Below are 23,552 nucleotides of genomic sequence, written 5' to 3'. Positions count from 1 at the left end.
AATTCGACGGTATTGGCCTCCGGGAGCTATCCCAGAGTGCTCCATTGTGACGGTTCTGGACAGCACTCTCAACTCAGATGCACTGGCCAGGTAGACAGGAAAAGAACCGCGAACTTTTGAATCTCATTTCCTGTTTGGCCAGCATGGCAAGCTGCAGGTGACCATGCAGAGCTCATCAGCAGAGGTGACCATGATTGAGTCCAAGAATCGCAAAAGAGCTCCAGCATGGACTGAACGGGAGGTACGGGATCTGATCGCTGTATGGGGAGAGGAATCCGTGCTATCAGAACTCCGTTCCAGTTTTCGAAATGCCAAAACCTTTGTCAAAATCTCCCAGGGCATGAAGGACAGAGGCCATAACAGGGACCCGAAGCAGTGCCGCGTGAAACTGAAGGAACTGAGGCAAGCCTACCAGAAAACCAGAGAGGCCAACGGCCGCTCTGGGTCAGAGCCCCAAACATGCCGCTTCCATGATGAGCTGCATGCCATTTTAGGGGGTTCAGCCACCACTACCCCGGCCATGTTGTTTGACTCCTTCAATGGAGATGGAGGCAATACGGAAGCAGGTTTTGGGGACGAAGAAGATGAGGAGGAGGAGGTTGTAGATAGCTCACAGCAAGCAAGCGGAGAAACCGGTTTTCCTGACAGCCAGGAACTCTTTCTCACCCTGGACCTGGAGCCAGTACCCCCCGAACCCACCCGAGGCTGCCTCCTGGACCCAGCAGGCGGAGAAGGGACCTCCGGTGAGTGTACCTTTTAAAATACTATACATGGTTTAAAAGCAAGCATGTGAAAGGATTACTTTGCCCTGGCATTCGCGGTTCTCTGAATGTACTCCCAAAGCCTTTGCAAAAGATTTCTGGGGAGGGCAGCCTTATTACGTCCTTCATGGTAGGACACTTTACCACTCCAGGCCAGTAACACGTACTCGGGAATCATTGTACAACAAAGCATTGCAGTGTATGTTTGCTGGCGTTCAAACAACATCCGTTCTTTATCTCTCTGCGTTATCCTCAGGAGAGTGAGATATAATTCATGGTCACCTGGTTGAAATAGAGTACTTTTCTTCAGGGGACACTCAGAGGAGCCCGTTCCTGCTGGGCTGTTTGCCTGTGGCTAAACAGAAATGTGCCCCGCTGTTAGCCACAGGGAGGGGGGAAGGTTGAGGGGGTAGCCACGCGGTGGAGGGAGGCAAAATGCGACCTTGTAACGAAAGCACATGTGCTATGTATGTAATGTTAACAGCAAGGTTTATCCTGAAAGAGTGTAGCCACTGTTTTATAAAATGTGTCTTTTTAAATGCCGCTGTCCCTTTTTTTTTTTCTCCACCAGCTGCATGTGTTTAAATGATCACAGGATCTTCTCCTTCCTAGAGGCTAGTGAAGCTTAGAAAGAAAGAAAAATGCACTCGTGATGAAATGTTCTCCGAGCTCATGCTGTCCTCCCACACTGACAGAGCACAGACGAATGCGTGGAGCCAAATGTCAGAGTGCAGAAAAGCACAAAATGACCGGGAGGAGAGGTGGCGGGCTGAAGAGAGTAAGTGGCAGGCTGAAGAGAGGGCTGAAGCTCAAATGTGGCGGCAGCATGATGGGAGGAGGCAGGATTGAATGCTGAGGCTGCTGGAGGACCAAACCAGTATGCTCCAGTGTACAGTGGAGCTGCAGCAAAGGCAGCAGGAGCACAGACTGCCACTACAGCCCCTGTGTAACCAACCGCCCTCCTCCCCAAGTTCCATAGCCTCCACACCCAGACGCCCAAGAACGCGGTGGGGGGGCCACTGGCCAACCAGCCACTCCGCCACAGAGGATTGCCCCAAAAAAAGAAGGCTGGCATTCAATAAATTTTAAAGTTGTAAACTTTTAAAGTGCTGTGCTTCAAGTGCTGTGTGGCATTTTCCTTCCCTCCTCCACCACCCCTCCTGGGCTACCTTGGTAGTCATCCCCCTATTTGTGTGATGAATGAATAAAGAATGCATGAAAGTGAAGCAACAATGACTTTATTGCCTCTGCAAGCAGTGATTGAAGGGAGGAGGGGAGGGTGGTTAGCTTACAGGGAAGTAGAGTGAACCAAGGGGCAGGGGGTTTCATCAAGGAGAAACAAACAGAACTTTCACACCGTAGCATGGCCAGTCATGAAAAAGGTTTTCAAAGCTTCTCTGATGCACACCGTGCCCTCCTGTGCTCTTCTAACCGCCCTGGTGTCTGGCTGCGCGTAACCAGCAGCCAGGCGATTTGCCTCAACCTCCCACCCCGCCATAAACGTCTCCCTCTTACTCTCACAGATATTGTGGAGCGCACAGCAAGCAGTAATAACAGTGGGAATATTGGTTTCGCTGAGGTCTAAGCGAGTCAGTAAACTGCGCCAGCGCACCTTTAAACATCCAAATGCACATTCTACCACCATTCTGCACTTGCTCAGCCTGTAGTTGAACAGCTCCTGACTACTGTCCAGGCTGCCTGTGTACGGCTTCATGAGCCATGGCATTAAGGGGTAGACTGGGTCCCCAAGGATACATATAGGCATTTCAACATCCCCAACAGTTATTTTCTGATCTGGGAATAAAGTCCCTTCCTGCAGCTTTTGAAACAGACCAGAGTTCCTGAAGATGCGAGCGTCATGTACCTTTCCCGGACATCCCACGTTGATGTTGCTGAAACGTCCCTTGTGATCCACCAGAGCTTGCAGCACTATTGAAAAGTACCCCTTGCGGTTTATGTACTCGGTGGCTTGGTGCTCCGGTGTCAAGATAGGGATATGGGTTCCGTTGCGCAAATCCCATTGCAGCAAAGCCATCCACTATGACCTGCACATTTCCCAGGGTCACTACCCTTGATATCAGCAGATCTTTGATTGCGTGGGCTACTTGCATCACAGTAGCCCCAACAGTAGATTTGCCCACTCCAAATTGATTCCCAACTGACCGGTAGCTGTCTGGCATTGCAAGCTTCCACAGGGCTATCGCCACTCGCTTCTCAACTGTGAGGGCTGCTCTCATCTTGGTATTTATGCGCCTCAGGGCAGGGCAAAGCAAGTCACAAAGTTCCATGAAAGTGTCCTTACTCATGCGAAAGTTTCTCAGCCACTGGGAATCGTCCCAGACCTGCAACACTATGCGGTCCCACCAGTCTGTGCTTGTTTCCCGAGCCCAGAATCGGTGTTCCACAGCATGAACCCGCCCCATTAGTACCATGATGCATGCATTGGCAGGGCCCATGCTTTCAGAGAAATCTGTGTCCATGTCCTGATCACTCACGGGACCGCGCTGACGTTGCCTCCTCACCCGGTATCGCTTTGCCAGGTTCTGGTGCTGCATATACTGCTGGATAATGCGTGTAGTGTTTAATGTGCTCCTAATTGCCAAAGTGAGCTGAGCGGCCTCCATGCTTGCCTTGGTATGGCGTCCGCACAGAAAAAAGGCGCGGAACGATTGTCTGCCGTTGCTCTGATGAAGGGAGGGGCAACTGACGACACGGCTTACAGGGTTGGCTTCAGGGAGCTAAAATCAACAAAGGGGGTGTCTTTACATCAAGGAGTATTTCAGGCAGGACTTCACGGAGGGTTCCAATAAGAAATGGTGCACCTAAGTTATTGTTCTTATTGGAACAAGGAGGTTAGCCTGGCCTCTGATTGATACATGGCTAGATTTACCTCGCTGCACCTTCTCTGTGAGTGACTGCAGTGTGACCTAGAGGAATGAGTCCCCTAGACAGGGGAGAAGGCAAATGAGTACAAAACAAATCTGGTCTATTTCTTGTTTTGATCCACTCCATCTATCTTTTACATCTTTGGCTAGCAGCAGACGGTGCAGAAGGACTGCATGCCATCCACATCTCATGGCTGCTCAGCAGAAGATGATGCAATAGGACTGCTAGCAATCCGTATTGCCTGCCTGCTCACCATAAGACAGTTCAATAGGACTGACTGCAGGACTAAAGAGAATGACCTGGTCAAGTCACTCCAAATTTAGTCCCTGCGCCCATGTCTGCCCAGGCGCTCCCAGCCAACGTGGCCAGGAGCACCTCGGACATGACGAGGACGGCTACCAGTCGTACTGTACCGTCTGCTGCCAGAAGGCAATAGGTTGCTGCAACTGTGTAGCAATGCCGTACCGTGTCAGCACCCAGGAGACATAGGGTGACGGTTACCTGAGCGGGCTCCCTGCTTGCCGTGGTATGGCGTCTGCACAGGTAACTCAGGAAAAATGGCGCGAAACGATTGTCTGCCCTTGCTTTCACGGAGGGAGGGAGGGAACGGGGGCCTGACGATATGTACCCAGAACCACCCGCGACAATGTTTTAGCCCCATCAGGCATTGGGATCTCAACCCAGAATTCCAATGGGCAGCGGAGACTGCGGGAACTGCGGGATAGCTACCCACAGTGCAACGCTCCAGAAGTCGACTCTAGCCTCGGTACTGTGGAAGCGCTCCGCCGAGTTAATGCACTTAATGCACTTAGAGCATTCTCTGTGGGGACACACACACTCGAATATATAAAACCGATTTCTAAAAAACCAACTTCTATAAATTCGACCTTATTCCGTAGTGTAGACATACCCTAAGAACCCCTATGAGATGCAGATCCTACTCTTCCTGGGGTTTCTCATCATCTACCTTTCCACCTTAGTTGTCGTTCATCACCACCTTCACACGCCTGTGGTCCTGGGAAATTTGTTCTGCTTGGAGACCTGTTAAACATCCTCCATCATACCCCAGATGCTGATGTATTGCCCAACTGGGAATAATAATATTTTCTGTCAGAGCCTATATCACAGAATAATATTTCCTTGGGTACTTGGCAACTACAGAGCGTTTCCTGTAGGGAACCCATTGCACTGTGTACCTCTCATAGACTTCAAGGCCTGTACCCATTTAGTAGTTGGCTCCAGGCTTAGCAGCTCCAGGATTAGTATATAATTCTCCTCATCATCATCTTGTGCCTCCATTTTTCTGGTCCCAGTGAAAGTAGCCATTTCTTCTGTGATTTGACACCCACGATAAAATTCTCCTGCACAGGTTATTTTGTCCTGGGATAACAAGGACAAAATCTGTGTCTTAAATACAAAATGGATATCAGCCTTATGGATGGGCCTGCAACCCTGGCCTCCATATACATAGATATCATTTCATTTATCTTAATTTTAAGGCCTGATTCCCTAGTAATCTCTAGCAGCTTTCAGCTTCTCCTGCCAAATGAAAAGGAGCAAGAGCAAACTGTCCAATTAAACTGGGATTACTTAGATTGTACAGTCCCCCCTTTGCAGCAGGGACTGGCTTTTTGTTCTCTGTTTGTACAGCACCTAGCACAATGGTGTGCCAAGGTACTAGGCTAGTAAGAATAATAGTAATAGTGATATGGCTGAATAGCACTGCCTGAGGAGTCGGAAGCACTTACTCTGAATCTGTTTCTTTATTTGTAGTTCACCGACCTGTTCAGTTTTCTGTGTTACTGCTTAACAGAAACATAATAACAATTCCATTTGTAGGTAGATGTGGGATTTGCAAAAGTGCTTAAATACTATCAAAGACACAGAGTTAGGTCTGCACTGAGTGCTTCTGAAACCCTACACTAAAATGGGGGATTTTACTCTTGGGGTTGAAAAGCAAGAGATGTTCGGGAGGATTCCCCAAAGTGCCCAAGGCTATGTCTATGCAGCAAAGTAAACTCACAGCTGCCCCGTGCCAGCTGACTCAAGATCATGGGGCTTGGGCTGCGGAGCTGTTTCATTGCGGTGTAGACTCAAATTAAAAAATATAGTAAGGGAAAGAAAAAGGTGCCACCGTGGCTAAACAACAAAGTAAAAGAAGCAGTGAGAGGCAAAATAGCATCCTTTAAAAAGTGGAAGCTAAATCCTAGAGAGAAAAGAGAAAGGCGCATAAACTCTGGCAAATGAAGTGTAGAAATATAATTAGGAAGGAAAAAAAGAATTTGAAAAACTGCTAGCCAAAGACTCAAAAAGTAATAGAAAAAATATGTTTTAAATACATCAGAAGCAGGAAACCTGCTCAACAAACTGTGGGGCCACTGGATGATCGAGATACTAAAGGACCACTCAAGGATGAGAAGGACATTGCAGAGAAACTAAATGATTTTTTTCAATTGGTCCTCACAGGTGAGGATGTGAGGGAGATTCCCAAACCATTCCTTTTAGGCGACAAATCTGAGGAACTGTTCCAGATTGAGGTGTCATTAGAGGAGGTTTTGGAACAAATTGATAAATTAAAGAGAAATTGCAGAACTACTAACTGTAGTCTGTAACCTATCATTTAAATAAGTCTCTGTGCCAGATGACTGGAGGATAGCTAGTTTGACACCAATTCTTAAAAAGGGATCCAGAGGTGATCCAGGCAATTAGAAGCCTGACTTCAGTACCAGGAAAACTAGTTGAAGCTATTGTAAAGAACAAAATTGTCAGACACATAGATTAACGTAATTTTCTGAGAAAGGGTCAACACCGTTTTTGTAAAGGGAAATCATGCCTCACTAATCTACTAGAATTCTTTCAGGGGGTCAACAACTGTGAGGACAGTGGATATAGTGTACTTAAATTTTCAGAAAGCCTTTGATAAGGTCCCTGACTGAAGGCTCTTAAGCAAAGTAAGCTGTCATGGGATAATAGGGAAGGTCCTCTCATGGATTAGTAATGGGTTAAAAGATAGGAAACAAACGGTAGGAATATATGGTAAGTTTTAAGAATAGAGAGAGGTAAATAGTGGTGTCCCCCAGGGTTCTGTACTGTAACCAGTCCTATTCAACATATTCATAAATGATCTGGAAAAAGAGGTAAACAGTGAGGTGGCAAAATTTGCAGTTGATACGAAACTACTCAAAATAGTTAAGTGAAAGGCGGACGGCGAAGAGTTACAAAAGGCTCTCTCAGAACTGGGTGACTGGGAAACAAAATGGTGGATGAAATTCAATGTTGATAAGTGCAAAGTAATGCACATTGGGAAACATAATCCCAACTATACATACTAAATGACGGGGTCTAAATTAGCAGTTTCCACTCAAGAAAGACATCTTGGAGTCACTGTGGATAGTTCTCTGAAAACATCCACTCAATGTGCAGTGGCAGTCAAAAAAGGTAACAGAAAGTTGGGAATCATTAAGAAAGGAATAGATAATAAGACAGAAAATATCATACAGCATCTATATAAATGCAGGGTATGCCCACATTTTGAATAAGGATGGGAGAGGCTGAGGGAACTGGGACACATGACTATATAGTGCCTTGCATAATGACAGGTTTCAGAGTAGCCCCTTGCAAGCGGCTCCTGGCACTCTGCTGTTTGCTGTGCAGAGCAGTGGGGGCAAGGGGAGTGCTGATGTCAGGGTGTCCCCCTCCCTCACTCCCCCCTGCCCATGTAACCCACCTCCGCAGAGCGGGAGCGGTGGGACAGGAGAGCTTCTGGTAGCGGAGAGCTTCTGGTAGCTGCTTCAGTCTCAGCTTTCTATGGTGTACCCATTATCTCCTTGGTCTGAAGAGATGCATTTCAAGCACCAAAGGGCATGAAAGCATCTGCTAGGCCTGTACTAGGGCAGAACAGACATATGTCTTGTCCTGTCTGGGTCATTCCAGTACACACCTGTGAAAATAACTCCCTAGCTGTCACTATGCTAAAATTATCATCTATCCTGATCTGGGCAACTATACAATATACTTCAGCCAAAGCTGACTTTTGATAATGCAGGCTGTTATGGGATACTTAGAATAAGAGAATTGGGTATAGTTAAGGCGTAGGCCAATTTAGGCTAAGGCGTAGGCCAATTTAGGCTATGCTGTCTTATTTGTGCTTAATATTATTTGTGCTTAATGCACACTAACGTATATATGGTGTGGATAATACATATTATTACCTAAATCATCTACCTGCCAGTTGGACTTGTATTTATAAGTCACTTAGGGCCAGGCCTTACAGATAATAAGGTGCCTGAAGATTAGAACTGAGCGAAAAATTGATTTTGGTTCAGTGGCTGACTCAAAAAAAGAGGAAAAAATTGGTTTGTTTGGAACCAAAATTGGATATTTGCCAGGCAGCTGGGTTGGGTCCCAGTACTGTAGCCATGTGTGCATTAAGCTTTCCCGGATCTCAGCAGGCTGCAGCATGGTTTCTGCTTTCTAACCCGTCATGGAAATGAAACGACATGACCCAGTTACCTTAGTCCCCGAGGACCAGTGCTGCTGCCCCAGATGCCCTAGTAGGTCAAGGACCCCCCATCCCAAAGATCCACCCACGTAGGTGCTCTCAGTTTACAGTTCACTGCTCCAGGGGCAGATGAAAGATAAAGCAAACAGATGCACAGGCTTTGCGAAGGCCTCTAAACACAATTACTCTTTACCTAGATTGAATGAGAAATACACTGTGTTGAACAAAATAGTAGAAAACTTACGCATATTTCCCTGCCTCAGTTTCCTCACCCATCTGGGGCATTCTTAGGACTTGAGCCAGAGTCCTTTATGGTACCTAGGATTCCCATTCCTGTAGCTCATGCCTCCTTCTCTGAATTGAATTGAATCTCTATCTCTGACCCCTGCAGTCAGTGTCCTTCTACTCTCTCTTTCAACTAACTGGTGAGAGACTCTCTAACCTCCCATCCCCTTTGTCAAGTGACCACTTCCCAAGTCAGACTGAGCATGTGATCAAAGCCATGACCTACCCTTAACCACACCCCAAGCAATATTGCTACGCCAAGAAAACCTTTGGTTTAGACACAGCTATGTGGACAGAAGAGGGTACTCTCTGCATAGCTAACATCATTTGGGAGGTGCTGTTCCTACACCAGCAGAAAAACTCTTTCTGTCAGCGTATGCGGTGTCTAGATGAGGGGGCTCGGCCAGCATAGCTATGGAATAGCTGTAGCACCATAATGTAGACGCTTTCTTCATCAGAAGGGGATTTTCCATCAGTTTAGTTAATTCACCTGCCTGAGAGGCAGTCGCTAGTTTAATGGAATAATTCTTCTGTCGATCTGCATCTACACCAGGGGTTAGGTTGATCCCACTACAGCACTCAGTGCATAACATTTTTCATAGCCCTGAAAGACATAGCTAAGGCCATCTAACTTCTAAGTAGTAGTAGTGTAGACCCAGCCTATGCACCCTACCAGGTGATTCGTTGTTGGACACTTCCACACCCCTGGAGTTCGGTGTTAAAAAGTGGGTTTGCCCCAGGTGGCAAGGCCATTGTGCAAGGGGGATTGTGGAAGGGTGTCTCACCAGCATGCAACCCCCTTATGGCTGTGTGCCTTGTTGCAGGGTGCTTTCCTCAGCTGCCTCCACCAGACACTATTCAGGCCTGCTAGTGGTCCGTTCGTTCAGTGACTTGGCCCAGCAGCCAGGACACTTTCTGTCCCATCCCTTCTGGGGTAAAACAAAGAGTCCAGCAAAATACAAAAGAACATAAATTCTTCTGTCCTCCCTGGGCCCAGTCCTTGGCAAACTCTTCATCAACTCTCCCAGGCTCTGGAAAATTGTTTCCTGATCTACTACAGATTGCTTGTTCCCAGGGCTTTTTTTCTGGAGTTTGAGCTCCCCCAAGTCGCTGACCCTCAGGGCTGTTCCCTAGAATTCTTCTCCCAGGCATGCTTCAGGAGTCTCTTCACCCTTGCTGCCCTTCCCCCTCTCGGGCCAATACCAGGGTAAAAACTCCCTATGTAGCCTTTACTGCTCCTGGTCTCTCTGACAGAGCTCCCATCACAGGAGAGAATGCCAAGTACTATTCTCCCCCTCAGTCTCCTTACCTAGGAGAGACAATCAGGACTCCTAGCCACTCACTCTGTTCCTTTTTACTGCCCTGAAGTCCTTCCTTTATATTATCCAAAAAAGGGACAAAAGGGACAAAAAGGGCAAAAAGGAAGTAGAGGAAGAAGAACCTCTCAAATCTTTTTTATAAAAATATAATTTCATTAAAAAATGGAATTTTTAAAAAAAGTTTTTTATCTTTTTGGTGACAACTTTTTTTGTAAAATAAGTCATTTTTTACATTAATTTTTTTTTGTTAAAAAACTATTTTCTCTATTAATATGGTTGAATTCAACTTTGATGACCTTTGAGTAACTTAGGATACAGGAGCCAGAACTTTAAAGACATTTAGGCACCTACTGAGACTTTCAGGAGCACCTAGGTGCCTAACTCCCATTTGTTGCAATGGGACCATAGATTCTCTCCATTTCATTTTATCCTAAATTAATTGGCTCACAGTGTCTGCATTCTCGTGCACAGCACAAATTTACTTAACCTTTTTCTCAGGGCCTCTTTTTCCTCCCAGTTTCTCAGGCGGTAAATGAGAGGATTGAGCAAGGGAGTCAGGACCATGTTGAAGACCGAGCCCACTTTGTTCAGGTCCCCCAGGGTATCATTGTTGGGTAAGACATACACAATCGTCAGGGTCCCATAGAAAGCTGCAACCACCATGAGGTGAGAGGAGCAGATAGAAAAGGACTTCTCCTTCCCCGTAGCAGACGAGAGTCTCAGGATGGTGCCTATAATAGCAACAGACAACATAACAATTAACAGAATTGGGGGGAAAGTGAAAATCGAGCCGAATATGAAAGCTGTAAGTGCCATCAGAAGATGTCAGTTCTGGAGAGCTTTAACACAGGGCTGAGATCACAGAAGAAATGGTCCATTTCATTGGGGCCACAAAAAGTTAATTGTGATACGAACAATGCTATTATGGTAAGAGCCAGAAATGCACTTATCCAAGAGCCAGCTGCAAGCAGGAGACCGAACCCTATTCATAAGGGTTACATAGTGCAGGAGTTTACACATTGCTAAATAATGATCATACGACATTGCTGCTAGATTCTTTAGCTCCAGAGAACCAAAGAAATACATTTGTACAATGCAGCCGTCAAAAGAAATAGTTCTGTCCCAAGTCAGGAGACTGGCCAGTATCCTGAACAGGGTGGGCTAGGTGTAGCAAGTCTCCAAGCAGGACAATTTTCTAAGGAAGAAATACATGGGGGTGTGAAGTTGTTAATCACCCACAACCAGAGCAACAATGAGGATGTTCCTGGCCATCGTCACAAAGTCGCTAATGAAAACAGCAGGAAGAGAAGAATCTGCAGTTCAGGGAGATTTCCGAATCCCACGAGAATGAATTTTGTGATGGTGGCTTGATTTCCCCACTCAGTGTTTTCCACTGATTGCATCTAAAGGAGAGAAGAAAATCAATTAAATTTGTAACTAACATCTTCCATTTAATTCCAAAGATATTGAGATTCCCCTCTCTCCGCAATTTAGCTGCCCAGCAGTTGGGTCTAGCTTCTACTTTATCTAGCTTCTACTTCCAGCCTCTGGATGGAGTTAGACCTCTGTCTGCAAGATTGAAGAGCCCATTATTAAATATTTTCCCCCAAGTAGATACTTATAAACTGTAATCAAGTAACCCATTCACCGTCTCTTTGTGAAGATAAATAGATTGAGCTCCTTGAACCTTTCACTATAAGACATGTTTTCTAATCCTTTAATCATTCTTGTGGGTCTTCTCTGAACCCTTTCTACTTTATCAAGATTCTTCTTGAATTGTGGACATCAAACCTGGACACTATATTCCAGCAGTGGTTACACCAGGGCCAAATACAGAGCTAAAATAACCTCTCCTTTCTGACTTGACATTCCCCTGTTCATGCATCCCAGCATCACATTCGCTCCTGGGATGCATAAATAGCCCCACCCTCACTGTTCGATATGCATTTCTCCCTGACTGTACCATTGGTCATCTTATGACATAAATTCTGAAATTTGACATATCCCCAACGGTGGCCAGATCTAGTTGTTTCAGATGAAGCAACAAAAGACTCTAATTTACACCAGGTGTGCCAGAGGAAAATGAGCCCGATTCACTCCAGTGAAGTTACTCCTGATTTACACCATGTGAGTGAGAAGAGATTCAGCTCCATTCCCTCTAATAAGGAGTCAGTAAAAAATAAGGCACAGGCTCCAGAGGGATTACACACAGTTTTTACTGCACATGCGTTTCCTTCAGTTTAAGTCAATGAAACCGATCTCTGTCATGAATTTTCATAAGAAAAGGTGCGTGAGGTAATATCTGTTATTGGACTGACTTCTTCTTCAGCTCTGTGTAAACTAGAAAGCTGGTTTCTCTCGCCAAAAAAGTTGGTCCAATACGAGATATCACCTCACCCACCTTGTCCCTCTAATACCCTGGGACCAGCACGGCTACAACAACACTACATACATTAATTTTCATAACAGTTACAGCTGTTGCATTTGAAGGATACATTAAAGACTATGCGATGCTCAGATACTATGGTGATTTTTTTTAACAGTGCACAGTTGCACAGATGGGGGGAGGGCTGGCAGGCTCAGCTTCCTGTGAAGCATCAGGGATTGGCTACAACTAGAGATGGGACATGGAATGGGATGAGACAGAGCTATGAGGTGGTTCGGATAATCGTCTTTCTAGATGGCTGGCTGGTGGGTCTTGCTCATGTGTGCAGGGTCTTCAAATCACCAGATTTGGGATGGGGAAGAAATTTTTCCCCTAGTTCCTATTGGGCAGGGACCTTGAGGGTTTTCACCATCCTCTGCAGCGTGGGGCTCCTGCTGGGATCACCTGGGCATACCTCAGCTAATCCATTCCATGCCATTGCAGGGACCTTGGTCACTGGTGGAACTTCACTCTCTCTGTTTCTGCCTGGGTTCAAACAGTTTAGTCTCCTGCAGCCTGAAAGGCTTTAGTCTTCCCAGTTTATATGGGTCAGCACCAAGCTTTGCCCAGGGATTCATGTCTACCCAGTTATTAAAATCAATACCACTCCTCTCAAGTCTGTGGAGAAGTTTTGCTACGTAGGACATATCCTGTCAGCCACAGTGCCATGAATGTCAATGGGGCCATAGCCCCACAAGCTTAAATTTATTACTGTGAAAAATTCCATCAGTTTTGTTCTTTGGAGCAGGACGCATGTTTTTGTTCGCATCTGTACAGCGCCTAGAACAATGGGGTCCTGGTCCATGACCGGGGAGCTATTATAAGAAAAATTCAACTAATAAATGATAAAAATATAATATCTGTGTCACTGAGGTGCTTTTGAAAATTGTACCCGAACACTGGGTATGTCTACACTACGAAATTAGGTCGAATTTATAGAAGTCGTTTTTTTAGAAATCGGTTTTATATATTTGAGTGTGTGTGTCCCCACAGAAAATGCTCTAAGTGCATTAACTCGGCGGAGCGCTTCCACAGTACCGAGGCAAGCGTCGACTTCCGGAGCATTGCACTGTGAGTAGCTATCCCACAGTTCCCGCAGTCTCCGCTGCCCATTGGAATTCTGGGTTGAGATCCCAATGCCTGATGGGGCTAAAACATTGTTGCGGGTGGTTCTGGGTACATATCGTCAGGCCCCCGTTCCCTCCCTCCCCCCGTGAAAGCAAGGGCAGACAATCATTTCGCGCCTTTTTTCCTGAGTTACCTGTGCAGACGCCATACCACGGCAAGCATGGAGCCTGCTCAGGTAACCGTCACCCTATGTCTCCTGGGTGCTGGCAGACGCGGTACGGCTTTGCTACACAGTAGCAGCAACCCATTGCCTTCTGGCATCAGACGGTGCAATACGACTGGTAGTCGTCCTCGTTGTGTCCGAGGTGCTCCTGGCCACGTTGGCTGGGAGCGCCTGGGCAGACATGGGTGCAGGGACTAAATTTGGAGTGACTTCACCAGGTCATTCTCTTTAGTCCTGCAGTCCTATTGAACCGTCTTATGGTGAGCGGGCAGGCGATACGGACTGCTAGCAGTCGTACTGTACCATCTTATGCCAGGCAGGCAAGAGATGAGGATTGCTAGCAGTCGTATTGTACCATCTTATGCCAGGCAGCCATGAGATGTGGATGGCATGCAGTCCTTCTGCACCGTCTGCTGCCAGCCAAAGATGTAAAAGATAGATGGAGTGGGTCAGAACAAGAAATAGACCAGATTTGTTTTGTACTCATTTGCCTCCTCCCCTGTCTAGATCACACTGCAGTCACTCACAGAGAAGGTGCAGCGAGGTAAATCTAGCCATGTATCAATCAGAGGCCAGGCTAACCTCCTTGTTCCAATAACAACGATAACTTAGGTGCACCATTTCTTATTGGAACCCTCCGTGCAGTCCTGCCTGAAATACTCCTTGATGTACAGGCACACCCTTTGTTGATTTTAGCTCCCTGAAGCCAACCCTGTAAGCCGTGTCGTCAGTCGCCCCTCCCTCCGTCAGAGCAACGGCAGACAATCGTTCCGCGCCTTTTTTCTGTGCGGACGCCATACCAAGGCAAGCATGGAGGCCGCTGAGCTCATTTTGGCAATTAGGAGCACATTAAACACTACACGCATTATCCAGCAGTATATGCAGCACCAGAACATGGGAACGCGATACCGGGCGAGGAGGCGACGTCAGCGCGGTCCCGTGAGTGATCAGGACATGGACACAGATTTCTCTGAAAGCATGGGCCCTGACAATGCATGCATCATGGTGCTAATGGGGCAGGTTCATGCTGTGGAACGCTGATTCTGGGCTCGGGAAACAAGCACAGACTGGTGGGACCGCATAGTGTTGCAGGTCTGGGACGATTCCCAGTGGCTGCGAAACTTTCGCATGCGTAAGGGCACTTTCATGGAACTTTGTGACTTGCTTTCCCCTGCCCTGAAGCGCATGAATACCAGGATGAGAGCAGCCCTCACAGTTGAGAAGCGAGTGGCGATAGCCCTGTGGAAGCTTGCAACGCCAGACAGCTACCGGTCAGTTGGGAATCAATTTGGAGTGGGCAAATCTACTGTGGGGGCTGCTGTTATGCAAGTAGCTCACGCAATCAAAGATCTGCTGATATCAAGGGTAGTGACCCTGGGAAATGTGCAGGTCATAGTGGATGGCTTTGCTGCAATGGGATTCCCTAACTGTGGTGGGGCTATAGACGGAACCCATATCCCTATCTTGGCACCGGAGCACCAAGCCGCCGAGTACATAAACCGCAAGGGGTACTTTTCGATAGTGCTGCAAGCTCTGGTGGATCACAAGGGACGTTTCACCAACATCAACGTGGGATGGCCGGGAAAGGTCCATGATGCTCGCATCTTCAGGAACTCTGGTCTGTTTCAAAAGCTGCAGGAAGGGACTTTATTCCCAGACCAGAAAATAACTGTTGAGGATGTTGAAATGCCTATATGTATCCTTGGGGACCCAGCCTACCCCTTAATGCCATGTCTCATGAAGCCGTACACAGGCAGCCTGGACAGTGGTCAGGAGCTGTTCAGCTACAGGCTGAGCAAGTGCAGAATGGTGGTAGAATGTGCATTTGGACGTTTAAAGGCGCGCTGGCGCAGTTTACTGACTCGCTTAGACCTCAGCGAAACCAATATTCCCACTGTTATTACTGCTTGCTGTGTGCTCCACAATATCTGTGAGAGTAAGGGGGAGACGTTTATGGCGGGGTGGGAGGCTGAGGCAAATCGCCTAGCTGCTGGTTACGCGCAGCCAGACACCAGGGCGGTTAGAAGAGCACAGGAGGGCGCGGTACGCATCAGAGAAGCTTTGAAAACCAGTTTCATGACTGGCCAGGCTACGGTGTGAAAGTTCTGTTTGTTTCTCCTTGATGAAACCCCCCGCCCCTTGGTTCACTCTACTTCCCTGTAAGCTAACCACCCTCCCCTCCTCCCTATAATCACCGCTTGCAGAGGCAATAAAGTCATTGCTGCTTCACAGTCATGCATTCGTTATTCATTCATCACACAAATAGGGAGATGACTACCAAGGTATCCCAGGAGGGGTGGTGGAGGAGGGAAGGAAAATGCCACACAGCACTTTAAGCACAGCACTTTAAAAGTTTACAACTTTAAAATTTATTGAATGACAGCCTTCTTTTTTTTGGGCAATCCTCTGTGGTGGAGTGGCTGGTTGGCCGGTGCCCCGCCCCTCCCCTGCGTGCTTGGGCGTCTGGGTGTGGAGGCTATGGAACTTGGGGAGGAGGGCGGTTGGTTACAGAGGGGCAGCAGTGGCAGTCTGTGCTCCAGCTGCCTTTGCTGCAGCTCAACCATACACTGGAGCATACTGGTTTGGTCCTGCAGCAGCCTCAGCATTGAATCCTGCCTCCTCTCATCACGCTGCCACCACATTTGAGCTTCAGCCCTGTCTTCAGCCCGCCACTTACTCTCTTCAGCCCGCCACTTACTCTCTTCAGCCCTCCACCTCTCCTCCCGGTCATTTTGTGCTTTCCTGCACTCTGACATTATTTGCCTCCACGCATTCGTCTGTGCTCTGTCAGTGTGGGAGGACAGCATGAGCTCGGAGAACATTTCATCGCGAGTGCGTTGTCTTTCTAAGCTTCACTAGCCTCTGGGAAGGAGAAGATCCTGTGATCATTGAAACACATGCAGCTGGTGGAGAAAAAAAAAGGGACAGACAGCGGTATTTAAAAAGACACATTTTATAAAACAGTGGCTACACTCTTTCAGGGTAAACCTTGCTGTTAACATTACATACATAGCACATGTGCTTTCGTTACAAGGTCGCATTTTGCCTCCTCCCACCGCGTGACTACCCCCTCAACCTTCCCCCCTCCCTGTGGCTAACAGCGGGGAACATTTCTGTTTAGCCACAGGCAAACAGCCCAGCAGGAATGGGCTCCTCTGAGTGTCCCCTGAAGAAAAGCACTCTATTTCAACCAGGTGACCATGAATTATATCTCACTCTCCTGAGGATAACACAGAGAGATAAAGAACAGATTTTGGTTGAATGCCAGCAAACATACACTGCAATGCTTTGTTCTACAGTGATTCCCGAGTACGTGTTACTGGCCTGGAGTGGTAAAGTGTCCTACCATGAAGGACGAAATAAGGCTGCCCTCCCCAGAAACCTTTTGCAAAGGCTTTAGGACTACATCTAGGAGAACCGCAAATGCCAGGGCAAAGTAATCCTTTCACATGCTTGCTTTTAAACCATGTATAGCATTTTAAAAGGTACACTCACCAGAGGTCCCTTCTCTGCCTGCTGGGTCCAGGAGGCAGCCTTGGGTGGGTTTGGGGGGTACTGGCTCCAGGTCTAGGGTGAGAAACAGTTCCTGGCTGTCGGGAAAACCGGTTTCTCCGCTTGCTTGCTGTGAGCTATCATCTTCTTCGTCCCCAAAACCTGCTTCCGTATTGCCTCCATCTCCATTGAAGGAGTCAAACAACACGGCTGGGGTAGTGGTGGCTGAACCCCCTAAAATGGCATGCAGCTCATCATAGAAGCGGCATGTTTGGGGCTCTGACCCAGATCGGCTGTTCGCCTCTCTGGTTTTCTGGTAGGCTTGCCTCAGCTCCTTCAGTTTCACGCGGCACTGCTTCGGGTCCCTGTTATGGCCTCTGTCCTTCATGCCCTGGGAGATTTTCACAAAGGTTTTGGCATTTCGAAAACTGGAACAGAGTTCTGATAGCACGGATTCCTCTCCCCAAACAGCGATCAGATCCCGTACCTCCCGTTCGGTCCATGCTGGAGCTCTTTTGCGATTCTGGGACTCCATCATGGTCACCTGTGCTGATGAGCTCTGCATGGTCACCTGCAGCTTGCCACGCTGGCCAAACAGGAAATGAGATTCAAAAGTTTGCGGTTCTTTTCCTGTCTACCTGGCCAGTGCATCTGAGTTGAGAGTGCTGTCCAGAGCGGTCAGAATGGAGCACTCTGGGATAGCTCCCGGAGGCCAATACCATCGAATTGTGTCCACAGTACCCCAAATTCGAGCTGGCAACGTCGATTTAAGCGCTAATCCACTTGTCAGGGGTGGAGTAAGGAAATAGATTTTAAGAGCCCTTTAAGTCGAAATAAAGGGCTTCACTGTGTGGACGGGTGCAGGTTTAAATTGATTTAACGCTGCTAAATTCGACCTAAAGTCCTAGTGTAGACCAGGGCACTGATCAAACACAGGGACTTAAGTCTTTTCAGATACAAGGGTGCGGAATACAAATTCATAGGAAATAGATTGAAAACAGAGATGGGAGAGGAATAAAGAAGTCACTGAATGAGAAGGAGAGACTGAGGGCTCATCTACACACACAAATTGTACCACACCCATATTGTTAAAAGTGTAACATCCCCCTAGTGCAGATGCTATGGTACCAATATGATACCAATCAGGGGCAATAAGCTATACCAGTATACGATACCAGTATAAGACAGGCTCCTTTTCTTGATTTACCTGGTGCTAACTGCAACATTTAACCCTGTTATTTACAGCCCGAGGAACAGGGAGATAAAATGTGCTCTCAGGAAATCAACAGGAAGGGAAAGGTTCCCTCAGGCAAAATCTATGGTATGATATTGTTGTGTGCTGTGCTTGGGAAACTCTGGGAGTGGGGAAATTGTGCAGCTCCATCCTTGTCTTAAATAGGTAATATTCATGTCTAAACCGCCTCTCAGACAGGTGCAAATCATGCGGCTCTCCACTGAAGGATTATTTCTCCTTACGTTCACGGTCATGTAAATGTATAATATGTCGGTGAGACCATCACTGGAATTTTGTTCCCAGTCCTGGTGGCCCTACATTAAAAACCATGTTGAATAACTGGAATGGTTTCAGAGAAAGGTTAGAAGACTGATTCATGGTCTAGGAAACTGTCTCATGGCAGAGACTGAAGGAGCTATCTGTATTTTGCTTATTGAAGTGAAGGGTAAGTAATAACTTAATTACAGACTGGAAATAAGGCATAATTTTTAAGAGAGAGACTAATTAATCATGAAAACAATTTCCCAAAGGTTGTGGTGGATTCTCCATCATTGGCAAGTTTTAAAACAAGATTGGATTGGGTTTTTTTTAAGTTTTGCTCTAGTTCAAAAGGAATTATTTTGGGGGAAATTCTCTGGCCTGTTCTCTATAGGAGATTAGACCAGATGAGCAGAATGGTCCCTTCTGGCCTTAGAATCCGTGTATTATCTAACGGGTGGGGTATCTCTCTGAAAAGTATCCTTATGTTCAGCTGAACTTGCTGGGTTATACTGAGGAGCCGCCAGCTGAGATTCTACGGATGGGATTGCCCTAAAGTCCCCACTGGCCTTAAAATGTTTGATTCTATGAAAAATTCACTCAAGTCAATAGTACAGATTCCCCTCTAATTTAAACCAATGTAAAACAAAAGCCATTCAGCAGAGGTAAAAATTCAAGCTCATGTTAACCTCATCTAGGTTAGAAGTGCCAAGCATTTTTATCACTTATGTATATCATGGGATTGCTGAAGTTTTGATGTATCTTAAAATGTCATTCAGTGGGATCGTAAACTCATTTCTTATGGAATAGTAATTTTCTGTGAAATTTTTAGCATACCTGTGTGTGCTATAAAATAATAAATAATGCTACTCAGAATAAAATAACTCTTTAAAACCTTAATTGTTCTTGCAATCTGGAGATACTCTGTGAATACACATAACATAATGTTTACCCATAAAGCCACCTTGGATTTTAAAGGGACCTATGGGAGTTAGAAGCCCAATTCTGAGAGATTTTCCATGGCAATTGGGCATCTAATTCCCTTTGGTTTCTTTGAACATCTCAGACATAAAGAATCATGAATTTCTGAATGTCTTCTTAAAGAAAATGGCATGGTTATTAATGAGTATGACTGAATGTTTAACTGGTACCATTCTTTTTATTAATTAGCTGGTTAGTGACTGCATATACTTGAATTCTCATAACTACTCTACAGATAGACACTCCTATCCAGTCTAAGGGTATATAGTGATGAACAAACTAATCTTGAGGAACAGGTCAGACTCCACCAAAAGTCATCAACGCTCCACCAATTGGCTTCACAGAGGTCCTAGGCCTGGAGCCGGAGCCATGGTTTTGACCTGTGTCCACTAGAAAATGGACCAAAGCTACCAAATTGCCATCCCTTTTTACCAGCATTTAGACAGTAGCAAAATCACCTGGATTCATATCAGTGAAAAGCCCAGCTGACTGTTCTGAGCGCCTTGCAACATCCAGGGAATTTGGGATTTAAATAACTGAGGTATAAACACAACACAATAATTCCTCGCTGGACTCTAAACTGTGTCTTCACTAATATATCCCACTGGTGATGGAGGGTTTGCAGTTAGGACCTTTGGGTATTAATTTACAGCAACATAGATTGTGTCATGTCCTCTGAAATATTGCTAGTAAGTTGCAATGATTTTTCAATACTATGGGCCAAGTTGTTCCCTGGTGTAACTCCTCTCATTTCACTGTGGCTACACCAGGGTGTATCTGAACCCAGGGTTTATCACTGAGATACTGGGCCAGGTTCTGATAATGGATACACGACTGGAGTAAGGGGAAATCGTTTGTAATTACACAAGTGTAACTGAAATGAGAATCTGGGCCATTGTACAAAAAGTTCATAGAATCATAGAATATCAGGGTTGGAAGGGACCCCAGAAGGTCATCTAGTCCAACCCCCTGCTCGAAGCAGGACCAATTCCCAGTTAAATCATCCCAGCCAGGGCTTTGTCAAGCCTGACCTTAAAAACCTCTAAGGAAGGAGATTCTACCACCTCCCTAGGTAACGCATTCCAGTGTTTCACCACCCTCTTAGTGAAAAAGTTTTTCCTAATATCCAATCTAAACCTTCCCCACTGCAACTTGAGACCATTACTCCTTGTTCTGTCATCTGCTACCATTGAGAACAGTCTAGAGCCATCCTCTTTGGAACCCCCTTTCAGGTAGTTGAAAGCAGCTATCAAATCCCCCCTCATTCTTCTCTTCTGCAGGCTAAACAATCCCAGCTCCCTCAGCCTCTCCTCATAACTCATGTGTTCCAGTCCCCTAATCATTTTTGTTGCCCTTCGCTGGACTCTCTCCAATTTATCCACATCCTTCTTGAAGTGTGGGGCCCAAAACTGGACACAGTACTCCAGATGAGGCCTCACCAATGTCGAATAGAGGGGAACGATCACGTCCCTCGATCTGCTCGCTATGCCCCTACTTATACATCCCAACATGCCATTGGCCTTCTTTGCAACAAGGGCACACTGCTGATTCATATCCAGCTTCTCGTCCACTGTCACCCCTAGGTCCTTTTCCGCAGAACTGCTGCCTAGCCATTCGGTCCCTAGTCTGTAGCAGTGCATTGGGTTCTTCCGTCCTAAGTGCAGGACCCTGCACTTATCCTTATTGAACCTCATCAGATTTCTTTTGGCCCAATCCTCCAATTTGTCTAGGTCTTTCTGTATCCTATCCCTCCCCTCCAGCGTATCTACCACTCCTCCCAGTTTAGTATCATCCGCAAATTTGCTGAGAGTGCAATCCACACCATCCTCCAGATCATTTATGAAGATATTGAACAAAACCGGACCCAGGACCGACCCTTGGGGTACTCCACTTGATACTGGCTGCCAACTAGATATGGAGCCATTGATCACTACCCGTTGAGCCCGACAATCTAGCCAGCTTTCTACCCACCTTGTAGTGCATTCATCCAGCCCATACTTCCTTAACTTGCTGACAAGAATACTGTGGGAGACCGTGTCAAAAGTTCTCCTGCATCTCAAACTAATATGTGATTAAAATACTATTTTCAAAAGGAGAACACAGAAGCATTGCTACCCGTTATGCTTCCATTGTAACCAATCTGAGATGCCCATGGTCAAGAGGCACAGTTACTACGCAGACTGTAAAAACACACACACACAGAGAGCTGGGGAGCTTTAATAGTATTTATTTGCCTAAAGATGCAGATAGGAATGAGTGAAATTTTCAAAAGCAGCAGGGGGCAAGATACAAAATATGGACTTTGGCTCTTAACTACTGTAGGTGCCTAAATCACAGAATCAGGCCCAAGAGGGTTCTCTAAACCTCCACTCAACTGCTCCCAAACACTGTAGGCACCTAAACTCAACCAGCATCCTACTGTTTGCAGTCAAATTCCCGAGGGTGCCTAGGTTTCTGCCTCTGGGCATGCACACGGCAGCCTCAGACCAGACATCTGGATACATACATCCCAGAGTTCCCCCACCTAACTCACCCAAGGGGTCCCAGTTGGTAGGTGAGCTCATGCAAAAAGTTGGGGTGGAAGTCGGGACTCCCTTGTCACTTTTAGCCCAGTGGTGAGGGTACTCAGCTGGGATGTCAGCGATCCCTGTTCAAGTTCCTCCTCTGTTGGAGAGAGAAGAAGGGGGATGTGAACACGGCTCTGCTACTTCTCAGGTGAGCCCCTCACCACTAGTCACTGGGATATTGCAGTGTGTGGAGTGCCCTCTATCATTCTGGTTGAAGCTGCTCTATGCTGGATAACTAATATTCCTAACTTCAGATATAACAATGACACATACGTAATAATTAGATAATCAGAATCAGTAAGTAATAACCTTTCCAATGATATCTCACAAGACCCATATTGCCTAAAACATGTCTTAGTTACTCCAAATTCATATTATAACAATATCTCCATGAAGAATATGGGGTGTAGTGTCACACACCCCATAAGGCCCTGCATCAGGGGACAGCAGGAGGGTGGGTTGGGTGGTCAGGAGAGCAATGGGAATCTAACCAGTTAGAAGGAGAGATGGAGAATGACGATATTTTTTGGTAAAAGAACAGGGCCCAAAAATTTGGAGGAAGAACGAAAATATCAGGGAGACTCAGTGCGATTTTATTTTTTAATTCATTTTTTTGGTCAAATTTTGGTGGTAAATATTTTTATGTGTATAGCATATTTCTGTCTGGGCTGAGGGAAGATTGTGTGACAATATCTAGGCTGAAATTAGCAAAGTTGCCTAGTGATTTTCAGTGCTCGTTTCCTATTCATAGTAATTCATCCCTTTCTTTTTTATTTGCGTTGGGGAGGGAAATCGGGTCTCATGAGCTATGAAAATTTTGGCCATACATCTTATGTTTGCATTTCATATATCTGTATTGATATCCATATTTATATCACTATTGATATAGATATTTTAATGTTGCCTTGACCCTGCAAAGATGTATGAACAGGCGGGAAATTTCACATGGCAGGACACGGAGACTCCCAGCCCTCCCCAGACTTTCATTTTTTGTTTACCCAGCTACAGATCTGCATAGAATACTGCCCAATCAAAGTTCTCCACTCACTGTGGAGGCAATATTTTTCACCTACTGTTCAGAGGCATAAATGAAAATGAAGGGTCCTAAAAAGTGGAGAATGACTTTCATTGGCTTCAGTGGGAGTGGAAGAGACCCAGAACCACCCAAAAGATGCTAAGCTCCTTGCAGAATTTGGACATAGTGTTCATGTATGGATGAATGAGCCAGAGTGCTTTACTGAAACGTGAGTTTGGAAAAAAAGCCCAATTTTTATAAAGAATGTTTCTTACAGTATGAAGTTTTGTATAAAAAAATGTCTATTAAATGTATGAAAGATGAATGCTCAAAAAGTAGCAGAGTAACAGGAAAAGAAAGAAAGAAAGAAAGAAAGAAAGAAAGAAAGAAAGAAAGAAAGAAAGAAAGAAAGAAAGAAAGAAAGAAAGAAAGAAAGAAAGAAAGAAAGAAAGAAAGAAAGAAAGAAAGAGGTAACCCTGCTATCAAGGACTCAAGTAAGAAACTATATCACCTCATCTCTATTTACTATATGCTAAA

General features: G+C 46.1%; 1 pseudogene across 1 annotated transcript in view; it reads left to right on the top strand.

Annotated features, from left to right (window-relative positions):
• LOC311529434 (olfactory receptor 5V1-like) overlaps nucleotides 1-23,552 on the top strand; it is a 504,463-nt pseudogene that overhangs the window by 374,857 nt on the left and 106,054 nt on the right. The gene's annotated exons all lie outside the window — the stretch shown is intronic.

The sequence above is a fragment of the Lepidochelys olivacea genome (genome assembly GCF_965140295.1).
Source record: "Lepidochelys olivacea isolate rLepOli2 genome assembly, chromosome: 13".
NCBI lineage: Eukaryota > Metazoa > Chordata > Testudines > Cheloniidae > Lepidochelys > Lepidochelys olivacea.
This window is presented reverse-complemented; position numbering and strand designations above follow the sequence as displayed.